Genomic DNA, 22,183 nt, shown 5'->3' with positions numbered 1-22,183 from the left:
CACAACTGCATTAAATCTACTTGATTTAAATGTGCTTGAAAATGTGCTTTTTTGGCCTGGATTTTCTCAATCTCTCTCTGTCTTTGCTTTTACAGTATAATTTTTAACCTTGTATCAGGGTTGGGTCGATAGACAATGGCATTGTCCATCGCCGATGGCTGAAACACAGCAGCAGCAACCCGGGAAACACACACAGTAGTTAGGCCCTGTTTACACTAATAAGTCTTAAATACCATTTTAGAATGAAAACAATCCACATCCACACTGGCGTTTCAACTAGCATTTCTAAAAAGCCCTTCTTCCACACTATACCGTTGAAAACACACATCATGTGACCACACACACACAAACACTCTGTCATGCGCTCGTCTGAGCTCCTGAGAGCAGTGCACATTAGACAGTTTATCAAGGATGTACAGTTGAATTGCGTCTCACAATTGTTAAAGGTGATATTTAATTAATCTTGTCTCTATCTAACGACTCTTCTGTCTTTTAAATCTATCAGGTAGCGTGTCACAGCCTCAGTACACTGCTTCAATCTTTTGCTTTACGCTTGTACTTAGTAATGTTGCAACCCAGGCTTATGCCGGAAATGTAGTCCCGCTGACGTTTCTGGAGACCGCGAAATACGTCCCGTTAGGTACGTATTTGTGCAGTTTTTGTTTTCGCGAATCCGTGAGAGGCGGCTGTGCGCTCTTTTTTGCATGTCGAATGTCTCTCACGAGCGCCATTCTCGCGTAAACCCACAAGAGGCTGCTGTCGAACGACTGTCCGTCCAACTGGCAGAATGATTGTCTGGGCGACCGGCCAATCGGCCGGCCCACCCTCCTCCTCCTTGCCTGAACTTCAGCGGTTTTACCGATTGACCCGCCCCACCGCTTACTTCCCTAAACCTAAAAAAAAAAAATCCGTCCTGAAAAATAAAAGCCCTCGTCTGATTTTGACCACATTCTCAGCCTGTTGTTCACTCATTCACTTTATTTTTTGGATTCTGTTTTTGTCTTACATAATTTCTGGAACCACTCTTCCCTGGACTCGAACCCGGTTGTCGTCGTCAGCTCCTCTCTGCGTCAAGCCTGCCGATGTATACGATGACCTAACTGGACAAACTGTTTGCAGCGGGAAAGCCCTCCACACGGAGGTAAGTGGTCAGCTGGCAAGTGCGGAAGGGAACAGTGTCACACCGCCCTGTAGCGTTCGCTTAAAAAAATGAAATGCAGCCATAATTACCTCCGGCCATGTAATTCGCGGTCTCCAGAAACATCCATGGGACTTTGTTTCCAGAATGAGCCTCTGTTGCAATTTTAGCGAAAACCTCAGATACTGTTGGTTGGTTCCTGTTGGTTGTGCACCTTTTTTACCAAGTTTGTTGACCCCATTATAATGACACAGATACCTCTGCCTATTCATCCCGGAGTCCCACGGAAAAAGTAATTGACAGGTGGCACTTTCTGTGTAACCTATCTTGGGTAAAACAAAGACCATGCAGGTCAGGTAGTTGAAACAGTAGGCTACAAATAATTAATTTGTTATGAATTAATTAATTATTAATAAATAATTAATTCACCGCCGCCTACGACAACGATGCCATTGTCCATCGCGATGTTTCACATTAGAAATCGTACAATGTCAAATTGGTCGACATCCCCCAACCCTTCCTTTTGTATGGCAATATTCTTTTAACATAGTGTTTTTGGCTATAATATTGTGACTAGACAAACTGGAAGTGAGTGAGTACTGAGCAACTCCAATTCTGGGGTGAACTATTCCTTTAATAAAAATGTACAAAACCTTTGAACACTTTGTTGACTGAGGCCCTGTCCACATGAACTCGAGTATTTTTAAAACTCCATTTTTCTCTATGGGTTTACGCTGTTTGTCCATAAAAAAACAGAGTGTCAGGTTACTGAAACCGAACCTATCAGGAAACTCCGGCCAGGGTGAAGGTTTTCCAAAAATCTGGGTACAGTGTGTTTGTGTGGACGATACAACCAGAGTCAGCTTGTGTCAGCTCTTTTCCCTTTTCTTATTGGCCAACATGACTGGGTTCACACCAGATACACAAGTCACAAATGAGGCAAAGTTCCACACATTCGTGGCAAATGCATCACATGTTTTTTGCTCTGTTCCTCGTGTTTGCACTGATTTTTATGCAATTTACTTGTGCAAATGTATTATTGCCACCTGTTGGTTCAGCTGCCCTTAACATGCATCACAGTGCGTTTTCATGTGGACAGAGTTTTTAAAAAACGAAAGCGGGAAAACCCCATTTATAAAAATACCAGTGTATGTGTGGACATGGCCTGAGGTAATCACATAAAATTACATTTTAATGAACATCAAATAACACTAGAAAATAAACGTTTGAGCAGTAGAGTTGGGTACCGAAACCCGGTGCCAATACAGGGCTCGAAATTGCGACCATCTTGGTCGCATATGCGCCCAAAATTTTATCTATGCGACCTCAAAATATAATTGGGAGCATGTGTACGAGTGCATTAAATTGTTGTGTGCGACCAGTTTTTACTGCAAAATGTTCACCACATGCGCAGATTTGGGAGAAATTCACGCAGAATGCATCTCTGCACTTGAAACACAAAACGCAGCGCTCAGGAATGGTTTGAAACAGTTGTCATGTCAACTTGCAGTAAATAAAGCCAAGTAATTCTTGCCCCGCCTTTGCGCCCTTCTTATTGGCCCACTGCTTTAGCACTGAAATATCAGCTGTCAATCACTTAGTCAATGCCTTCTGGCTTGGGATGACAGAGAGAGCTACTACCACGAAAAATTGTAAAGTGCTGAAGATGAGAATAAAGATAACACTGACAGATTTTGTTTCAGAAACCATGGCATGCGTGGCGTGACGGTCAGTGACCACCGGAGGGCGCTGTAGTTCACGGACTCTGAGATTTAACTACAGTGCTAAAAAGACTACAAGTTCATACATACCACGCACATTACACCCGGTCCACGTACACTGATTGGCTCACAGCTGTTCCTGTTTCCTGTTAATTTCTTGGACTATTTATACAACCATTTCACCTCTGTTTGTCACTGCGTCATTTGTCTATCTTGTCTCCGTATTCCATTAAGTTTAGAGTTTCTGATTCCTGAGCCCTGTCTCTGTTTTGTGTTTATTGTTTTGTTGTTTATTTGTACTTTGCACTTTGGACACCTTGTTTTTCTGTTTGATGCACATTGTAAATAAAACTGCACTTGAATCCGCACCTTTTTGTTCCCGTTTGATCTCGCTGACGTGACATCTACACTTTTCGAAGAGTGGATAAAAGATTTCCATTGGCTTCAACTCCGCTATGAAAAGTCTGTGGGATGGAATTTTCAGGTAACTGTTTGCCACATCTAGCACGAGAGCTTCTGTTTAATCCTTCATATAATCGCCAGATGCTGTCCACCGTGCAAGTGGCTGCTATATGTCAAATTTAACACCACGTACACCATCGCAAATGGGCTTGCACTGACTAAATATTGCTACTCATGAAAACACCGGTATTGCTATTAACATGACGTATGCATATAATAAGGTACAGTATATGTCAAAAACATCATACAACATATGTTGGTGCATCATCACACTATCCAACGTTTCCTCCGGAGTTACTTGTAATTTTAGATGTTTCAAATTTAGATTTTAACAAATGGAAAAAATGTATGTGTATTTGAACTATCCTGTCACAAAACACGGCGAAAACATGACGGTATTAGTTTGATTGCTGTGTTTACATTTCTGCACTGCACTTTAATAATGCAACTAACAATTATTTTGAGGCTCAAAAGTATCATTTCAAGCACCGTTTTGGCACAGTACTGATTTAAAAGTCAGTACCGGTGATTTTAAATCGATTAATCACAAGTTTGAAATAACCCCAAACAATACCCAACACTATTGAGCAGGTACTTTGAAATGATCTGCAGCCACGTTCCAAATGTGTAGGCATTAGCTGAATGACTCCCTCCATTCGGTCAAGGGCAAAAACCCTATTAAGAGTAAATCAATGGAGGGTGATGGGAGACTGGTGAACAGGCACAACTGATTGCCTCTTAATGTGTCACAGGGCAGAAAAAAAGGGGTTGAAATGACATGCTGGGATACCGCCGTGTGGATCACACATAAGCTTTTTCCGTTTTCCTCGACTCTGACATAAATTACAGATGAAAGACTCTCAAGCAATTTGTTAGTTCACCCTTACCACACACAAAGCAATGAAAATGAAATGAATGCAGCTACGGGGATTTCAAAGCCATACAATACAACAGAATCGCAATGCTCTTTGTTGGCAGCACAGAAATTACACTCATTTTCTTGACTACTAAAATCCCCATCTGTTCAGCAGAGGAAGAAAACAAGATAATGGCAAAGTGCAATTTTAAGGTTATGCAAAAGCACTGTTTTTACATAAACTCATGATCTGACTGAGCGGATAAGTGGACGCTTTCTGCCTTACAGAGCAGGAGAATTACATTACATGACAAAACACATTACTGAAACGGGATCTGTGTAAGGCAGCAGCTTGACTTCTCTGTTGATTTGTTCACAGTCTGTAATTCCATCTGCTCCCCCTGATTCACACATATTTCAGGACCCTCAGTCTCGTCAGTGGAAAAGAGCCCAGAGTGAACGAAACATACGGAATGTGAAAAAGTAAAAGTCTTAGTCTGTACATGAATTTACAGAGTGCGCTTTTAACAAAAGGGCTTTGTTGAGACAAGCCATCATAATGACGACGTACATGACAAAAAGGCCATTCACCTGCAGGAGAGGAATGTCAGGTAAAGGATTAATAGCTCAATGGAATGGAGAGACATTTTACAAATCAAACATAGCACAGATTGAAAAAGAAAAGCTGAGGGTGAACTGTCAGGAAATGGAAATGAGTTGAAAATAGGAGCCGGCTAAAGTTGAAGTGATGTTATTAGTTGCAGACCAGTTCAAGTTCCTCTATGGACTTGCAAGAGCAAAAAAGTCTGGTTGCTCAGTGTTATTTTAGTATGGTTGAGATTTGTTATTAATTCCTTATCATTATTAGCCATTATTTTTTGTATTTTCCATTCCATTTAAAAATTACTACAACTATTAGTGGGGCGACGCGGTGGCGCAGTGGGTAATGCTGTTGCCCCACAGCAAGAAGGTCGTAGGTTCGAGCCTCAGCTGGGTCAGTTGGCGTTTCTGTGTGGAGTTTGCATGTTCTCCCAGTGTTCGCAGTGCTTCGGTTTCCCCCACAGTCCAAAGACATGTGGTATTGGTTGGACTAAATTGTCCGTAGTGTATGAGTGTGAATGAGTGTGTATGGATGTTTCCGAGAGATGGGTTTCAGCTGGAAGGGCATCCGCTGCGTAAAACTAATGCTGGACAAGTTGGCGGTCCATTCTACTGTGGCGACCCCAGATTAATAAAGGGACTAAGCTGAAAATAAAATAAAAGAACGAATGAACAACAGTTAGCGGTTATGTTGGTTTTGTCATTAATATATATATATATATATATATATATATATATATATATATATATATATATATATATATATATATATATATATATGACTATATCATTTATTGTTTAGTTGCTTTGGAAATTGTATAAAATAAAATCAGTTGGCTATTGTTTTAAAAAAATTTTCATGTCAACTATGCAACATAAGCTCATTCTGAAAACGTAGCCCTATATATATTTCTGAAGATCGCAAATTATGTTGCTGGAAATCTGATGCCTGCATTTCGTCCTTAAAATGAATGCTACAAGGCGGTGTGACGTCTTTCCTTTTCGCGATAGCAGCTGCCCGCCTACCTCCATATGAATGGCTTTCCCGCTGTTACCAGTTTGTCCGGTTAGCTCGCCATGTAGCTCGCAGTTGACCGCAACGATGGGGTTCAAGTCCGGCAAAGAATGGTGCTTTTTAAAACAGTATCGATTGGGTTTAGGAAAGGGGTGGGTGGGTGTATGAATCAGTCAGTTGGTCAGTCAGTCGACAGCAGCCTCTGAAGGATTTACATGAGAAGAGCAGGAGCAAATGGCATTCGCAAGAGAAATTTGACATCTTAAATGCGTACACAGCAGCCTCTGCTGGATTCGTGAAAACAAAAACTGGGACGTATTTCGCCATCTTCAGAAATCTATATAGGGCAACGTTTTCAGAATGAGCTTGGGTTGCAACTATAATAATTGCTCACTATGTTAGTCTAGGATATTACAAGATATTACTAGGCTCAATTCAACGTTTGCACTTTTTGTGAACTGAAGTAGACTAATATTAAATAGTTAAAGTATAGTTTAAGGGAAAATTCCAGTTATCCATAGGGCTATAATGAGGCTGAAATTGAACAATTAGTCACAAATTAGCATGTGAATTTTGCACATATATCTGCACATATGTTGGCATTGTTTCATGATTTATGACAATTATTAAACTTATTCAATTATGAAAATTAAGTTATTTTGTTGTATCCTTTAAGTGTGAACTTTACCGCATGTTTGCAGGACAACGATGTAAATTGATGTTTTTTTACACAATTTTTAAAAAGTTTTGCATAATTACCCATTCAGATGGATCTGCAAAAATCTGTATTGTGCATGCCAAGAAAACAGTTGAAGATGTGATTTTGTAAGGAAACATATCCTATACATAATGGTCTTGTCGTTTGCCATTGTTGATTTGTTTTACATGCCTATAGACTGAACACAAAATTCCTGATTTTGTCATTATAAATATAAATAATGATGGTAATATTAATTAAACAATAATGGTATTGTTTTCAAAAGCCTGTGCTTTAAAAACACATTAAATTTAGTTATAATATATAGTTTTTATAAACAAAATTCAGATTTTGTCATGTTAAATAATGATGGTAATATTAATGAGACAATAATAACATTACTTTACACTTGTAATTTAGAAAAAGCTGCAATTGTTATGCACATTTTACCCTCAAATCATCTTAGCTTTTCCCCACATTTTTGCAATGTAGGTAAAAATTTTGGAGTGAATTTAAACAGTTGTTTAAAAATTGAATAAACAGGTTCATTCAGTGATCAAGGCAAGCTTTTTCCAACTTCGGCTTCTTGCCAAAGTCAAGGCATTTCTGAGTCAGCATAATCTAGAGAACGCCATTCATGCTTTTATTAGCTCTTGTCTCGACTATTGCAATGCACTTTATGTTGGAATTAACCAAACCTTAATTCATCAGTTACAACTGGTGCAAAATGCTGCTGCTCACATGCTGACGAATAATAGGAAACGTAAGTTAATTTCAGTGGAGCGAGTTCATTTCAGAATTGATTGGTGCAGCGGCAGCAATGATGTAGTCAATGTAGCGGTCCATTGTGGTAAAGAAGGAGCTGAGCGGAAAGGCAAAGCTCTCGATTTACCGGTAAATCTACGTTCCTACTCTCACCTATGGTCATGAGCTTCAGGTGGCCAAAATGAGTTTCCTTCACAGGGTGGCAGGGCGCACTCTTATGGTTAGGGTGAGGAGCTCTGTCACCCGGGGAGAGTTTGGAGTAGAGCCGCTGCTTCTCCACATTTAGAGAATTCAGCTGAGGTGGCTCGGCAATCTGCTTCGGATGCCTCCTGGTTGCCTACCTAGGCACGTGTTTCAGGCATGTCCTACCGGGAGGAGGCCTCGGGAAAGACCCAGAACAATCTTGAGAGACTATGGCCCCGTTTACACTAGTGCGTTTTAGTTTGAAAACGCATACGTTTTGTTACGGTTACGCCATCCGTCCACACTACGCCGGAGTTCTCGAGCGCCGAAAATGAAGCTTTTTGAAAACGCTGGAAAGGCCGTTTTCATTCTAAAACGCTGCTGCTCCGTCTCAGTGTGGATGGGGAAAGACGGAGACATCTGAAAACGGAGGCGGGGCTGCAAACGTTCGCCTATCTGATTGGGGCTTTTCCTCAATATTAAGTAGCCCACACACAGTTCAGTCTCGCATCCTCTTCTTGTAAGTTAAGACTTCGCAAATTTGATCAAGGCTGCAGTCTCCCACTTCTCAGTTTGATATGGAAAACATACCGAGGACACGGGTAAATCTTCAAAGGGAACAGTGTACTTTATAACTTCATTCACATCACCTTGGCTACGTTGTTTCACTTTCTCAACAATAAAATGTAAACATGATTTAAGGAACTGCCTATTTTCTTTTTAATATTAGCAACTTAACAGACAGCAGAAATGTTGAGGCGCCGTGCTGCATATATGAGCGTCATCTTCACTGTGTGGATATTTATAACAAAACGGAGCCGATAACAACTGCCTCCTTTCAATTTCAGTGAAAATACGAAACACACCCTCTCTTTTGCTGAATATCAGTTTTAATAATCGATAATTATAAAAGTATAACATACAATAAGTTTATACATTGTAGGAAATAAAGGCAAGCGATCAGTCAATGTACCTGGATTAATCATTAACTTATCTTTGCGCTTAATCAAAACATGTTACCCGTGAACAAGTAACTTAATAGATTCCAATGACCAAAGTCAGGGAATTGGCCTATGTTGTTAGATAAAGATAACAACATGAATGAAATATCACGTTTAGCAAATATAGTGAGATTAGATCCAGCGGGAGATGCTTGATGAGCAGTCCGACAAGCAGAGCTCTCATCTGGGTAGAAATGCTGGAGCGCTTGCCCGAGAGTGTGTGTGTGGTCACGTGATGTGCGTTTTCAGCGTTTTGGTGTGGACGGAGAGCTGTTTAGTTTTTTTTTGTTGTTTTTTGTTTTTTTAACTAAATCCTGATTTAGTCATGTTAAATAATGATGGTAATATTAATGAGACAATAATGCTATTGTTTTCAAAAGCCCACACAGTTTGAAAAGTTTGAAAAATACTGTTGCTTCATAAATGAATTAAAACTATTTTAAAAAATAAAACAAAAATTGCTGTGGTCCTGAGAATCTACTTCTGCTATAAAAGCACTGCAAATTCAGACACATAAATAAAATGGGCATATTTAAGTGCAGTTAACACCAAATAAGCTGTAAGCTTTGAGAAAAGATCTAAAATCATTTGCTGGCAGAAGCCACTTGGCTTCAGGTCTAATGCAATGACATTCATACATTTTTTACTGCATGTAACTATAAAGGAGCCCTGTCTGTAGCAGCCACTCTGTGTAACATCTATTTCTCCCAGACACAGTACACCGTTTAAAGCATAAGGCTTCAACTGCACACTAATGAGATGAGGTGCTCCAAACAGCAGATGACTGACCCATGGGACACGAGAATCCCTTAATCTTCAGGGATCTCGGGATTAAACCTGAATGCTGGGCTCGCTATAATCTTCCTTCATCACTGTCTGCTAAGCAGTACTACTTGCCAGCAAGAGGAATAGCCCATAATAAAAGCTCTCTTATGAGTTCTCTTAAATCTGAACTGCTGCAGGACAATAACGCCAACAGTTGAGTTGCACAATAAATCAGCATTACTTGTAATAAATCACTTGTTATTTATTAAAAGCTGTTATGCACAACTTGTCAGGGAAGCACGATTTTGTGCAGTATTAAATCTCCAATGAAAGCCAGAGGATGATGGCACAAGTCAAACGGAACCACCAAATAAGAAATATGTTTCATGCCATTATTGACAAAAGCAGTGACTAAAACATTTATGGTTCTCATCACTGCCTATTTCTTGAAAATAATTGCACTGGGAATGTACCAAATTATCAAAACATTTCACTACATTATATTTAGTGATACTATATTGATTTTCCAAAACACTACCATTATTTAATTATCAGCTTGCGTCCAAGATTGTTCATGATAAATTCCGACCAATTTGGCATTGTACAATGTCTAATGTGAAACATTGCGATGGACGATTGCATTGTCGTCATATGCGGGGGTGAATTAATTCTTTGTGAATAATTAATTAATTCATAATGAATTAATTACTTGTAGCCTACCGTTTCAACTACAAAAATTTACACACAAATTACCACCTGTCAATCAATTTTTCTGCGGTGCTCTGGCATGAATAGGCAGAGTGATCTGTGCCGTTATAATGGCATCGACAAACTTTGGTAAAAAAGATGCACAACCAACATTATGTGAGGTTTTCACTAAAATGACTAAGTACAAGCATGAAAGCGAAAGATTGAAGCAGTGTACTGACGCTGTGACGTGTTGTAGATAGAGACAAGATTAATTAAATGTCACCTTTAACAACTATCGTGAGACGCAATCCAGCAGTACATCCTTGATAAACTGTCCGACGTGCACTGCTAAACTACAGCTCAGACGAGTGCATGACAGTGTGTGTGGCTGTGTGTGGGGCTGTGTCTGTGTGTGTGGTCACGTGATGTGCGTTTTCAGCCGATGGATGGCTGTTTAGAAATGCTAGATGAAACACCACTGTGAATGTGGATCATTTTCATTCTAAAATGGCATTTTACTACTAAGATGTATTAGTGTAAACGGGGCTTGAGTGTGTTTTTGTCACGAGCGGCTTTGCGACGAGGAAGGGGCGGAGAATCGGCGATGCGAGCTTAGCATCGTGATGTTTATCGGCCATCGACGATGGACGATGGCATCGTCTATTGACCCAACCCTATTGGCCACCTTGTAAGACAGGACAGAGCAGAAATTTACACATGCCATAAATTTGTAACCACTCAAAACAAATAGAGTTTCTACGTCTCAGTGTCGTGTTCAGAGTAGACTAAGCATGGACTAAAAACTTCTACTAAGGTTTTTGTAAAATTAGGAAAACTGCAGAAGCTTTGCAAAATATTGAATAGCATACATTAAAGAAATATTTGGTATCATAACCTATATCAGTGGTTCTCAAACTGTGGTACTTGTACCACTAGTGGTACGCAGGCTTCCTTCTAGTGGTACGCAGAGGAATCCTACATGTCTTGTACAACCACCATATATTTAAAAACGTATCAAAAATGGTTCGAATATGAATATGATGACATATAGCCTATATAGGTCCAAGCAACATTTCCAGGTATTGATGAATAGGATACTATAGGTTAACACTTTACATTTAAGTACAGGAGTTTTTTTTTTTTTTTACTTTTTAAGAACAGTAGCCTACCATTTTTAATGAAGCTTTTAAAGCACATATTAATTTAAACGTTGACATTTTATTTTGTTTGTTTTCTTATATATATATATATATATATATATATATATATATATATATATATATATATATATATGCAGAGTTCAGTGTTAATGTTACTATTTACAATGTTTAAAGAGCTGTAGCTGTTTTACTGAGCCTACTACGCTACTGTATTTCAATATTGGTCATTATGGTGGTACTTGGAGGAACAATTTTTTCTGAGGTGGTACTTGATTTAAAAAGTTTGAGAATTACTGACCTATATTATAACTATTTTATCTACAAGCCCTATCAACTAGTGGTTGAGATTTTCACTTTTCACTTTTACAAGTTAATAGCTATTTCTTAGCCACATATTTTAAAAATAACATCTGTCAATGTAGAATTTAAATATTTTTACCATTTAATAAATGTGTAATGACCAAAAATCTAAGTTTTATGCAATCAAAACAAGCAGTATGGAAAATGTTTATGTATTTTATTGCAGTTCGAAATGATTTTTAAAAAGGTGGCTGACCTGCCAAACTGTGCAAAACGTCACTTCATTTTTTTTAGCCGTTATACCCACGTAAATGTCTGCTTCCAAGACATTAGAAACAGACTTTTTCTTTAAGCCTCATAATGTGATGCTTCTGCCATGTTGCCATCACTTTTCGCTGTACTGGTTGTTACCAGGTTAAAGAAAAAAAAACACGCTCAAAATATCCAATCAGATAAGGGAAACCGAAAAGCATTACAGTGTTTACGACATCACAAAGAAGGGAGCATTCAAAGGTTTAAAAGTACAAACCGTTTCTTGATTCTAAGACTGTTATTGCAAGCAATTCACAAATAGTCACATTAATTAAAAATTTAACTTTAGTGACAAGGCAGCGATTGAACCAGTAACGATCCAGTCTACTGTCCTGAGAGTCTCTCATGCTGGCCCAGGGCCATCGGGTAGTCCTATCGTTGTGCCTAGGACTAGGTGATTTTGCCTAAAATCTAAACCTCAATTAATTTAACATTTTAACTTGATTATGATTAATGAACAATGATTTTTATTTTATTTTTTGCCTCTGTGTCGAGTTTCTTCATGGGTGTTTAGATTCTGAATGCTACCATAATGTACAAGTAGCTTAAACTCGCTCATTCAAAGGCGGGAATCGGCGGATGTGCAACAACTTTAAACATAAGGTAAACATAAAACAAAAGTTTCCATATGGAGCTCCTCCACAAGACTCGACCCTTGCAAACACTCACTCCATCGGGCTCACAGCTCTCAGCGCTGCCCACGATCATCACCGTACCAAACAGACCAATCACAGAGCTTGCCGAGTCGAGACGTGTAGTTAAACTTTTTGAGAGGTGTGCGTATGCGGGGCTCAATGCAGAAATATAATTGATCGATTATAGATTCTGAATGTCGATTTCAATTACTTTTCGATTAATTGCCCAGACCTAGTTGAGCCCTGCACATCATATCACATAAGATTCTTGCCAATACACAGTCATAAATGGCAGCAATTTGGAGGCACTTCACTGTAAACAAAAATGACACTGGAGCAAAATTAGTTAAGCTGAAAAATCAAAACCCAACTCACTGCCTAAGCGGTTCACGAATACCTCATTCAATTCATTACCTAAGAACATTACATTGAGTTTTATTAACCAATTACACAATAGTGTGAAAAAATGAGACTGCAATATTTAGTTTTTCTGCAATAAATATTACGATGCAATTACAATTTCACCAGATGAAAAAGAAAATGTAATGCACATCAGACATAATAAGTAAAGACAAGCTGTTGACTAGTGTGAAATCACTTTACTAGGTGGGATGTGTGAATGCAGCTGTAGCTGTGAGGCATGTCATTGTGCTGACTTCCTGATTTTATTCTGAAGGGATTGTTCAGCAGAGACACCAAACGCACATTAACTGTGAAAAAGGTCCTGAGGACTGAGAAAGACGTTTCCCTTTCTCTAACAGACGCACACACCGGCAGCTGTATGTGTGAGTAACTACAGTAATAACTGATGAGACAGATCCACTGGGAGTTTCACTAGAGGCAAGCAATGCATTTTACCAGAGGACAACGCTCCCAGCCATTAAATCCTGTACAAACAACACTTTCATCCCCACAGCAGTGAGTCTGTGCCGGTCACAAGCAGTTGAATGGCATAGGCAGAGTGTGCTTTTGTGTTGGTGTCACTGGAGCACAGTCATGGCCGCCTCTCTGCAGGCGCTCACAAAATGGAGACTGCAGGAGCGGGAGGAGAAACACAGCATGGAGCCTTCTTACTCTCACTGCTGCACTTTAACAAGCTTCAATCACGTTCTTTCACCAGACACAAAGGCCCCATTCATCTCTGTTTTGAGAGTAACGTCAGAGAGGAAGATAATCACATATCCATACTGTCAGTTGTATCCGGAGAAGTGTGAAGACTGAAGGTGGCAGGTGAAATAATTGGTAATCTCGCAGATCTGCTACAGACACCCAGCTGACGGGAGAACAGTTACTGGAAATTTGAGTGTGCATCTTCAAATATGGCCACTTTTATAAATAGGCTTTACCTTTAAATAGCATTATTGTTGTATGTGCATACAGATTTTTTTGTAATTAATTATCTATAATTAATTATTACATAAACTTTTTAATATTTAATTTAAACTTTTTTTATGATCTTAATTTAGCTTTTCTACAATTCAGCCAATTTTTTTTCAAAGTCAGAGAAGAAGTGTAAAGGCAATCGCACACATTGTCTTAAGGCTGATTTATACTTCTGCATCAAACGTCGCCGTAACTGACGTGCACCTCTCAAAAAATGTAACTACACGTCGTAACGACGCGTAGCGTAAGTTCTGTGATTGGTCGGCTTGGTAGTGCTGACGAGTCTGGGCGGGACCGAGAGCCGCGCGAATAGCGCGAGCAATTGTTTACAAGTGTGGAGTACCGTGAAGGAGCTCCGGATGGAAAGTTTTGTTTTGTGTTTACCTCATAGTTAAAGTTGTTGCACGTCTGCCAGTTCCTGCCTCAAAATGGGCGAGTTTGAGCCACTTGTACATCCCGGAAGTGTTCAGGAGAAGCAAGAAAGCAGCGAAGAAACTTGACACAGAGACACATTTACACCTTACTGCCAACTAGCGTTTCGGAAGTGTTATTGCAGACCAACAGAGACAGCGCGCAGAAGTATAAATGCACAGCCACACGCGTTGCCTGCGCCGTGGGTTACGCTGGTCACGTGACGCAGAAGTATAAACCAGGCTTTATTTACATGGCTCAGCAACATGGACAACTCCAAATGGTGTTAAAAGTGTCACACACTGTATTTATAAGGTATAACTCACCTAAAAATGTCATTTCTGTCTTAATGTTATGACATACTTGGGACCGCAAAATCTCGTATTAGCTGACGAGCTGTTTGTTTACAACGAGAGGATGTGCGTGTGCCCATCAATGAAGTCTTTAGAGAATATAGGCATGTGAATAACAGGTAATAAAGTTGTAAATAGCGTTCAGTTTGTTGCACCGAGCGATTGTTGGAGAGCCGCACAGGAAGTATGATTTGCATATATGCACATCATTTAAATGATCATATCGCATTTTACAGTTATGATTACGACAATCATTTGACATTTTTTTTCTTTCATAAGGAATACAAAGTGTTGTGCATCAAAATAAATGTCAGTATAAACAGTGGCAGTATAAATACTCTAGCCTATATAATGTTGAATATATTGCAAGAGGGAATCTGATAATGACAAATGTCTCATTTTACTAGTGAAAAAAAGGTTTGATAATGTTGTCAATTACAAATGGCAAACATAAGTCTCAAACACAATAATTCAAATTCAGAATTATGAATAATTGTATTCTGTTGTCATCACTTTATACTGTGCATTAACAACCAGGACAAAAAGTCCAGTAAAGTCTGTTTAAGTCCACCAAGTCTATACCAGTTTTAGCATTTTAACCAACAACACAACTACAGATAGACCAAATATTATAATAGTTGTTTTACCATTTTTATCATATGTTTAAGCAATAACAGTAATAATAGGTTACTCACATTACCCTTTATTTTACCTCTACAGAATCGTGATCATGATTTTAAGCAAAAAAAAGTGGTTCTCACTTTAGCCAAAATCGTGCAGCCCTAATTGTGACCAATTATGACTATCCAATAGGGCAGGGCTATTCAATTGGCGGCCCGTGGGCCAAATCCAGCCCCCGAGGCACTTTGTTCTGGCCCTCCAAACAGTGTGACCAAAACATCAAAAACAAATTAAGTTCAGTCGACAAACGGCCGCTATGGTTATGAAGTGACGTGCGTCTCTGTTCAATAACAGCAAGAGCTGCAGTTAAAGGCTGCACAGAGCGTACCCAGATAGCAGGCAGTAATCGGCCCGAGCTCGGCTGCCCCTCGGCGCCTCCGGCTCCGACTCGGCATCGGCGAGTGTTATCCGGGCCGAGTGCGGCCCGCAGCTCGCTCGCGCACATGCGGTTGTGATGCGGCTGTAAAGCACTGGCCCGATTCCGGTCAACCATATCCTGGCCGCTTCTGGCAAGGACTCGGCTGATGGCAACCGATTAACTTCTTATTTTATCTAGTAATCTGTTAGCTCCACGTTTAATGATAATTTGAGAAAATATTAATGGTACGATAGCAAAAAAAAAAAGAATATTTAGTGTGGATGGTCGCAATGTTTAGACGCAAACAAAACAATATTATTTATAAATAGATTATACATGTCATCTAGAGAAAAACTATGTAAAATTCGCTTATTTTTGAGATAGCACGCTCCTGTGCTGACTGTTTTTTTAAAGCAGAAGTTGGTTTCATAATAAACACATGCGTTACTAAATTCCTGATCCAAACTCCAATCCAGACGGTGGCGGTAATGCTCCAAAAAGCTGGTTGTCAACCACCATGGCACGAAGATCACAAGAAGAAAAAGTTTGGTTTTTCAAACATTTCACGTGGAGTCCGGTCAGAAAGGTAAGCTTTTTACTGCTTGTGTTCTGTATAATTAGCGAATTTAGAGCTTAAAACATTTCCACGGTGTTTGGTTGTAACAGCATTTAGTAATTTAAAACAGTTTGATACGAAATGTAACTTGCTTTAAGAAACACGACTGGAGCTAATGTATGCTAACGCTAACAGTTACAAACACGTCTGAAAGTTCCTTTTCCTTTTACACAATGTTAGATTGTAACGTGTGTAGTAACTGAAAACTATTTTAATTATTTTAAAGAAACATGAAACGAATTTGTGTGTATGCTAACTGCGTTAAAGAAAGTTTCTGTAGACGAATCCATTAACTAACTTGGCAAAACGTGTTTTTTTCCTGATTTAACATTATAAAGTACCGTGGATGTTGAAAAAATCATTGTACAGGCGTATACTTATCCAACAGTATTAATTCTGTGATTATGTGTAAATAAAAACCAATCGTTTTGGATTAATAAAATATTGTTTATCTTGTTTATGCAGTTAGTCACGAAAATGATCGAAACTCGACTGTTTACTATTCTCTTTAAATTATCCGAGAGAAATATATTACTATGCACTTTAATTCATATGTGTTAGCCTATGTGAATCAATTATATCTTTTGTTCAAGCTGTAATGATCAGTTAATGTAAAACTGAACGTCTTAAAGCAGATTTTGATGTTTTTTTTTTTGTTTTTTATGTTATTGACAGTGATAAATTCTGATTTAAATGAATGGGTAACAATATTTGTTGGTTAAGTCTCATTGTTCTTGTTTAACAAAGGTTAGTGACATCATTTTGCAGCACATCACGACCAAAGAAGTCAATGGCACACTCTTTTGAACGTGAATAGGCATGCTATAGTTGTGTGCTAAAAGTCCATTATAAGCTGTAAACTGCTGATACATTTTCAACATAGATTGAGCTTTTCAGACATTACATTACTAATTGCTTCACAAACAGCTGAAATGGTTTATTGTTATTGGCTATCATCATCAAACATTTTTCACAATGGTAGGTTAATCTTCATGGGTACAGAATAATGCATGTGCTTGACCATCTTACAAATCTATGTCTCAGATTCATAAGGCTGTCACTCTGCATGAATCTCCGAATAAATCTTGTGCAACCTTCTGTGTACTGATTATTTACACTATAGGTATTATATGCATTAATTGACTTTGATAGTATTTCAGGATTTGAACTTTTCTTTACGGGAGGTTAACAACAATGTGATGTTTTATTATAGATGCATATGAGGAAGCTCGACTCAAACATCCACACGCAACTCTGATTTCTGACTGGTAGACAGATGAGGATGATGATCGCCTGTCATACATCTCAAGACAGAACAGGTTTGTTTGCAATTATTTTAAACACATACTGTCAACATTATGTCATTGATCTATTACAACCTGTGAGTTTTGCCCTGGCACTATACTAAAGTGATGTTTTGTTTTGTAAATGTATCTGATTAAGGGACAGTATAGACACATCTATACCATGATGAAGAAAAATTACTTGGAACAAAGAGGCTGGATAAAAGGCAGGTATGAAGATTTCAGAAATCAATGCAGCACCACAAGTCACATCACCATCAATGACTATGGCAGAAATCTTAAGACCACCATCAAGATGCACAGATACTGTACATTCCAGTACACCAGGCGTGTCCAAACTACAGCCCGAGGCTTTTTATAAATATCAATAGAATCTGGCCCGCTATACAAAAATGAACGTAATTCAATAAATAACCACCGGGTGTCGCTATTACATGCATTCAATTAAGCAGCAGTTCTTGTTATGATCTATCTATCTATCTATCTGTCTGTCTGTCTGTCTGTCTGTCTGTCTATCTACACACAGTTGAAGTCTGAATTATTAGCCCCTCATTGATTTATTTCTTCTTTTTTAAATATTTCCCAAATGATGTTTGACAGAGCAAGAACATTTTTACAGTATGTCTGATAATATTTTTTCTTTTGGAGAAAGACTTATGTTTTATTTCGGCTAGAATAAAAAGCGGTTTAATTTTTTTTATGAACCATTTTAAGGTCAAAATTATTAGCCCCTTAAGTCTTCAGAACAAACCATTGTTATAAAATAACTTGCCTAATTACTTTAACTTGACTAGTTAACTTGATTAACCTAGTTAAGCCTTTAAATGTCACTTTAAGCTGTATAGAAGTGTCTTAAATATCTAGTCAAATATTATTTACTGTCATCATGGCAAAGATAAAATAAATCAGTTATTAGAAATGAGTTACTAAAACTAATATGTTTAGAAATGTGTGGAAAAAATGTTTAACTCTCCGTTAAACAGAAATTGGGGAAAAAATAAACGGTGGCTAATAATTTAGGGGGGCTAACAATTCTGACTTCAACTGTATATATATATCATGTCATATATATATATCATGTATATATATATATCATGTCATATCAGACATATATATATGTCTGTGTGATGTATGTAAAATTTGGCCCGCGACAACGTTTGTTTTTTTGCATCTGGCCCTCGGCCCAAAAAGTTTGGACACTCCTGCAGTACACCTATGAACATTTACAGTCTTTGTTCTAGTGCAGTTTGAGATCAAGACAGAACTTATTGCATCTCGTGATGTTTTTGTAAGACATCACTAAATTTGTTAAGGTTTAATGCAGCTAGAAAGTAAAGATCAACTAGAGAATATCAGCAGTGTCTAACCCACTGTTGTATTCACAGAAGTTTTATGAGAATAAGCTACAGGTTGATTTATACTAATCTGTTATTTTTCTTTTTTAGCACGACTGACTGAAGTTTTAAAATCATGCAACGTCATAAAGCAGCAGCTGGGCCTGAATCTCACAAAACCAAAACAGACGTGATGAAATTCCAGATGTAAACACATTTGACCTTCCTTTGGCCAATTGGATTTGGAAAAGCTTGAAAATCAACTAAAGGAGCAGCCCGAACAAATGAAGAAACTGGTAAGTTCAAGCTCTTGCTAATTTCAAAGTGTTTTAAGTTTATTTGTTTTTTTTTATAGTTTTTTTTTTGCTTCGTAGGTAGCCTACTTTTTTCCTAATTTTTTCTTTTTTTTACATTAGTACTTGTTCACTACTAATTATCTGTTTATCTTTTAATCACAGATGGAGTGAGGACAAATGTCCATACCACGCCACTGATAAAGAAGTGGAAAAATGCATTACAAGGTAGCTACAACTTGCCCCTGACAGGGATGGAGGAAGAAAGAAGAGAAAGCTAATGTGTCAAATGTCTACATCACTATTTTGTTTTAATTTTAAACAACATTTTAAGTGTATTAGGATGTTCCCTGATACTTGAACAATTTGTTTCTTTCATTTGCATTTATATATATATGTATATGTATATATATATATATGTGTGTGTGTGTGTGTGTATGTATGGTATGTATGTATGTATGTGTGTGCGCCAAATTGTAAAGAAACATCTTGATACATTTTTAATAAACGTAATACAAATAAAATTATAAATATAAAATTGCACAAGACGTGTATATATATGAAATGTATAATCATCTCACTCATGTCTTGCTGTTTGTGCAATTGATTTTGTTCTGCAATTATTTATATATATATATATATATATATATATATATATATATATATATATATATATATATATATATATATATATATATATATATATATATATTTGTTTGTTTATTATTATTTTAATGTTTTATTAAAAAATGTTTCAAGATGTTTCTTCAGAATTCTGCAGTACTTTTTACAAGTTTGACTTGGATATTTTACGGATTGTCATTGGTATTTTTAAGATGTTTCTTGCTATATCTTAAATTGGTTTCTATATTTAGGTTTATAAAAAATTTTGCTGTTTTTTACAAATTTTTAATTCAAGTCTATTGGGAAAACAGGGTTGTTTTAAAAAACATCTGTGTTTGTGTGTAATTTTTAGATTTTTTTGTTTAAATCTTTCTGTGTGTCTTTATTGTGTTGTTTTATTGTTGTTTTTATATTGATATTCTTGTGCACTACAAAATTATTTATAAAATTTTAGTACTATTTTTTTCATGCAATCAATAAACGTTTAACATTTATTTATTTTGTCATTTGTCTTGATTATTTTCGTTACAGAATATGTATGCAGTTTGCACTTTATTCAAAGGTTAAACGCAGTGCTTACACTTTGTGTTTACATTATAGCCTGTGTTTGCTGTTATATAAATTCAAATGGTTGTAATACCATATATCAAGTACCAATGTAATACCAAAAGGTTTTATAAGGTGTATAAATACGGAGTCGCGCCAGCTCCGGGCCGCAGCGCACATTACCCTCGCGCCGATTCCGGCGCGGATGCGCAGCGTCGGCTCGCTTACGGCCGCCGCATCTGGCCCGCTTGATTCGGGCCGGAATCGGGCAGTGAGTCCACAGGCATCCGGCCCGAGTCCGGCAGCCGAAGTTGGGCCGAGGGGTTAGTCTCCGGCAGGCGACAATCTAGCCGGAACTGGCCCGAGTATATTTTGCTATCTGGGTAAGTCATCATAAGCGAGTGGTGCAGGCAGCCGAAAACATGTTTGTAGAAAAGGTTATTTGTACAATGCACTGATATCGTTAATAGGGATGCAACGATTAGCTGGTTTAACAATTAACTGCTCTTTAATTCGTCACAGATTATTAATTATAAAGTCTTCTCTAAGCCGCATTTCTGTTGCACGGAACGAAACGAAACCGCTGCAAAATGCCAAGTTGCCTGTCGCTAGTTTTAAGTTTGAAGTACACTGAGGCTAATACACACGCATACAGGATTAACTAAGCAGTGGCCGTTACCATATCACGTCTTTTTCGCTTGCAAGTTTGTTATTTCTAATGTAAGAATAGATGACAATATGCGGGCGCCAGCGGAGCTTTCCGGGCGCACGCAATAGAAAACATCTCACAGTGAGATTGTGCGTGCCTTTCAGTGCAATGTAAAGAAAAGATATGCTAGACGAGTTATTATTAAAATTATTATGTATGCCTAAACGCAGATGGCAACAACAGTTAATCTAAATAGCTACTTACCTAATATAAAGCTTGAATTTAAATTAGACGTGATAACCGTGAAATAATGAATATTTTTTAGACTATATAATCGTACAACCAAAATCCAAATAATTGTTATGCAGTTCAAAACATAACATATGAATGTGTCTGAATGTAGAAGAATCCTACTTCAGCACTGCACTGCTTTTGTTGTGCTCTGAAATACAACATTTGAATGTTTGTTAAAAAAAAAAGAAGAAGTTTATTGTAGAATGCACTGATGTTATGTAGTTTCAAAATACAATATATTAACATTTTTATGTAGAAAAAGCCAACATGGGTGTCTTAAGGAGCAAAAATATACAGCATATAGACTCTTATGCAGTTGTGTCATCACTCATAGCAAAATCTTTCCGGCCCTTCGTTTGGGATGCTTTTCATGAACCGGCCCCCATGACAAACTAATTGAATAGTCCTGCAATACGGTGTTCAATATTTAACACTAGTTTAAGCAACAGTAGTTTAAAAATGTTTTGCAAAGTGTGGTTTTGTGCTTTGCCCTGGCCAGTTTATGCCTGTCTTTATGAATGAATCATTGGCATTAAAAACTCAGGAATATCAGGATTCAGGAATAACAACCACAGTTTTCTCTCAGAGTTTGTTTTACAACCTATAACCTACACAACAATGTAGCTAAAAGGAAATGTTTTCCTTTGTGCATTGGTGTTTGAAAAGCTTGTTGTTGTACAATGATGAAACAATTGCTGATCACATGGATTTGCAACAAAAGGTAAGACTAAAACCGTAGTATTGATCATTCCAGGCCTTTAGTTAAAGATGCTACCTTGTGAAAAACATTACACATACAGTCCTTTAATCTGCCATTGTTGTTTTGGTCGTCAAGTCTCACAAAAGTATGTTTCGTTTTGTTTTTTACACTGAGATGATGATAGATAACAGTAGCGTGGAGACAATAGTGTATATGCATAGCTTCCCCTACCGATAAACTTCCGGCAACCGGTTAATGTGACTTTTTAAAAACTTTCTAGCATCGATGTTGTAATGTAATTAAAATATGATCGGTTAAATAGACTTAAGTATTGATT

The 22,183-nt window shown here is 37.8% G+C and overlaps 1 protein-coding gene and 1 long non-coding RNA gene across 8 annotated transcripts in view; one reads left to right on the top strand and one right to left on the bottom strand.

Moving 5' to 3' along the window:
• The window catches only part of stag1a (STAG1 cohesin complex component a), a 93,658-nt gene that overhangs the window by 64,387 nt on the left and 7,088 nt on the right, over positions 1–22,183 (bottom strand).
• Positions 16,018–20,151, top strand: LOC147846360 (uncharacterized). The gene is made up of 5 exons (XR_015478506.1): positions 16,018–16,072; positions 17,316–17,421; positions 17,546–17,616; positions 18,852–19,036; positions 19,199–20,151. It is a non-coding gene; the product is annotated as an uncharacterized LOC147846360 (long non-coding RNA).

Source organism: Danio rerio, chromosome 2 (genome assembly GCF_052040795.2).
Source record: "Danio rerio strain M-AB ecotype USA chromosome 2, GRCz13ab, whole genome shotgun sequence".
NCBI lineage: Eukaryota > Metazoa > Chordata > Actinopteri > Cypriniformes > Danionidae > Danio > Danio rerio.
The sequence above is the reverse complement of the archived record's forward strand: the minus strand, read 5'-3'. Positions and strand labels throughout refer to the sequence as shown.